General features: G+C 42.8%; 1 long non-coding RNA gene across 1 annotated transcript; it reads right to left on the reverse strand.

Annotated features, from left to right (window-relative positions):
* Positions 1-1,447: 1,447 nt before the first annotated feature.
* Positions 1,448-3,374, reverse strand: LOC116272502. The gene is made up of 2 exons (XR_004181173.1): positions 3,162-3,374; positions 1,448-1,645 (listed from the first exon to the last, which is right to left on the reverse strand). It is a non-coding gene; the product is annotated as an uncharacterized LOC116272502 (long non-coding RNA).
* Between the last annotated feature and the right edge of the window lie 409 nt (positions 3,375-3,783).

Genomic DNA, 3,783 nt, shown 5'->3' on the forward strand with positions numbered 1-3,783 from the left:
TGCTACTGCTATCTTCTAGGAACTTAAAAGAGGCACCAGGTGTACAGGCGGAACATGAAAGTGAACAAGGAGCGTGACAACTGAAGCACAGCGCCACAGGGAGACATTTAAGCCTCCAGATGACTACGGGCACGCCTGGCTGGTATCAGGCCTCCCACAAGAGCTGGTGGAGCAGAGTGTTCTCTAAGTCCCCCAAGGAAGGGGAAACTCCCTTTCCCGGTCTGCTAAGTAGCGGGTGCCTTCCCAGGCACTGGCGTTACCGCTAGACCAAGGTCTGCTAAGTAACAGGTGCCTTCCCAGGAACTGGTGCTACCACTAGACCAAGGAGTCCTCAAGCGGCCTTTATCCGGGTGTGACGGAGGGCTCACACTCCTGTCTTCTGGTCATCTCTCACAATGGCCCTTCAGCTCCTGACTCTGTATGGCCTGGTTTTTCCTCGGTTATAATAATAAAGATTAATACTAAAAACTAATAATTGATAATATCCATATATAATCATCTCTATATCCTATGTCTAACATAACTTTCTTTTACCCTATTTTCTTTATTATATTGGAACAGCTTGTGCCTTCAGTGCTTGCCTCGGCACCTGGGTGGCTTTCTGTAGGGTCCAGCCCTATAGGGCCTGTGAGTTTGTCTCTTCATGTGCGGACACAACAGATTGTAGAAATAAAGAAACAAGACAGAGAGAAGAAAAGACAGCTGGGCCCGGGGGACCACTACCACCAAGATGCAGATACTGGTAGTGGCCTCGAATGCCTAGCTGCGCTGTTATTTATTGTATACAAGGCAAGGCAGCAGGGTAAGTAGTGTGAGTCATCTCCAATGATAGGTAAGGTCACGCGAGTCACATGTCCACGGAACAGGGGGCCCTTCCCTATTTGGTAACCAAGGTGGAGAGAGAGAGAGGGGACAGCTTACGTCATTATTTCTTCTATGTATTTCTTGGAAAGATCAAAGACTTTAGTATTTTCACTAATTCTGCTACTGCTATCTAGAATGCGGGGCCAGGTGAGCAGAGCAGAACATGAAAGTACACCAGGAGTGTGACCGCTGAAGCATAGCATCACAGGGAGACGTTTAGGCCTTCAGATGGCTGTGGGCGGGCCTGACTGATATCAGGCCTTGCACAAGAGGTAGTGGAGCAGAGTCTTCTCTCCCCAGGGGAAAGGGAGATTCCCTTTCCCGGTCCACTAAGTAATGGGTGCCTTCCCAGGCACTGGCGTTACCGCTAGACCAAGGAGCCACCTAGTAACCCTGTCCATGCATGACAGAGGGCTCACACCCTTGACTTCTGGTCACTTCTTACCGTGTCCCTTCAGCTCCTATCTCTGTATGGCTGGTTTTTCCTAGGTTATAATTATAGAACAGAGATGATTATAATATTGGAATAAAGAGTAATGCTACAAACTAATGATTAATAATATTAATATATAACCATATCTATATTTCTAGTATAACTATTCTTATTCTATATATTTTATTTATTATACTGGAACAGCTCATGCCTTCGGTCTCTTGCCTCGGCACCTGGGTGGCTAACCACCCACATCTTCCCCCTTTTTATTGACTAGGATCGTCACTGCCATCATTGCTTGTCGTTGATTTTGGACTTGTCCTCGGACTCTTTGGAGACATCTGCAGACTAAAAGTAGACAACGTAAACATACAGTATTAATAATGCCAATGACAACAATGATCCTCTGAGGGGTTTGATCTATTTAAAGGGATTAAGATCAGATAATCCTTTAGTTATTCCTTCAAAAGTGTCCGAGCCAGGAACAGTAGTTAAATGAGCCTGTGAGGCCTCACAAATTTGTTCTTTAAGTTTTGAAATATCTAACATTAAGTTATCATCCTAGGCTTTTAAATGTTTTGAGACTTTTTCCCAGCTATGTTGATCTTTATTATAAGCATAAGCCGTTATGCAATAATCGGAAGTATTCCAATCGCACTGTAATTGCATGCGGTGTTCCAGATTCATAACTCTCTCTCCCAGTCAGATTACACTCTGGCGGAAATAATTAACTTAATTAGCCAATTTTTGATCAACTTGAGTCTGAGAATTTCAGAGTTTGGTGGGTTTTTTTTGCCATGCTTCCACATATTGAGCGGTTTGAACAGAGTTGTGGATAGCAACTCCAGCAGTTGCCGCTATTACAGCAACCGCAATTAGTCCTGGAATGACTGCAGTGAGTAAAAATGAATCTCTTGGTTCTTTTGAGGATATCCTTAAGAACTTCATTGACTATGTATATAGAGGGGGAAGACTCCCATGTATGATGTAAATAGACTGGTATCCATACTACCTCCTTAGCTCTTACAAAGAAAATACTTGTTCTGGGATTAAAAGCAGCATCAATACACGTGGACAGCTTACGATCATCACATTATATAGTTTGTGCATTGGGAGTGATAATTATATTTCCAACTAACAGCATATAAGGGGGTTTGACACAGCTCCTGATAGGTATCACCTGTTCTGACATCAAGGTGATCTTGAATATGGGTGTCTCGGTATTAGTAGGAGAGAATTGATAGGTAGCATTCCATATCCTTATTCTTGTCATGGCTGCAGCTAATTTCCATAATTCAGGATGTTCTGGGGTAACAACTGGATGAATCATTTTTGGTCTAGGAGGAATGATTCCTATGTCCATCCATTTAAATCGATAAGGAGGCACCCGTTCCTTCAACCTGTAGGACTGCCATCAGTCCTCCACATAATCTAACAAATAATTAAACTCCGAGCATTTGGTATTTTGGCCAGAGCAATTCCTCCAATAATACCCTCTTGGATCCCAGTCAATAACAACACCCGTAGCTAGATTTTGGAACACTATGGCCTTTAGAGCATTATAATAATTCCATAAAATTGAATTTACTAGAAAATGTCCCTTTGTAGGTTCATTTGAGCAGTCTGGCAGTCCTTTTGTTTTACTGCTTTTAGTAGTGACAGGAACCCTCCATTCCTCATGTGGATTAAGTTTAATATTCATCAGTTGGAAAGAATTGCTACTGAACACATATGCACTTGATAAAAATCATTACTAGAGGACAGTATGGTCCACATCCAGTTCTTATAATAAGCTAAGCAGCCAGGCAAATTCCAATGCACAGTGGTGGATATTTGTAGCCAACTGACAAATTAAAGTGCATACCTTCTTCTTCTGGTTGGGCTGGAAACCTGTCATCATCGGGGACCGGTGTGAATGCACTATTATTAGTGTAAACTTCCACTGAGGAGTCTATCCAGGAGACAGACTGAATTAAAGAGGGAAAAGGAACGTATGCCCAGTAGGTATAATTTTGAGTTGCCCCAACCTCTGGTATACTCACCACTGCACTGACCACCATAAAGGCAGCCAGAATTATATTACCTGTCATTTTTGGAATTCCTTCTTCTTGTAGTAATTTCTCTGTTTGATGTGATAAAACTTTTATCTGGCCCCATGTTGGTAGAGTAGAATGACTGGTGTTGTAGGTCACACGGCGATATTTTGTTGTAATGTCGAGGTCATGGAGTTTATGTGTCAGGTGACAAATCTTGCTCTTTGCTTTCTGACGGTTCTTTGCCTTTTGTTTCTGAGAGTTCTACATCCTTGGAGTTATAATGCAATCTCAGTTGCTGGGAGGGAACCCACACGGGTTGTTGTCCTTCTCCTGGAGAAACACAAGCGAAACCCCTACCCCATGTTACCACAATACCTAATTCCCATTTGTCAGTTTTTGCATCCTTCCACCATACCCGCTTTCCTTTTTGTGGATCAAATTTATTTCCAG

This window comes from Papio anubis, unplaced genomic scaffold, assembly GCF_008728515.1.
Source record: "Papio anubis isolate 15944 unplaced genomic scaffold, Panubis1.0 scaffold118, whole genome shotgun sequence".
Taxonomy (NCBI): Eukaryota; Metazoa; Chordata; class Mammalia; order Primates; family Cercopithecidae; genus Papio; species Papio anubis.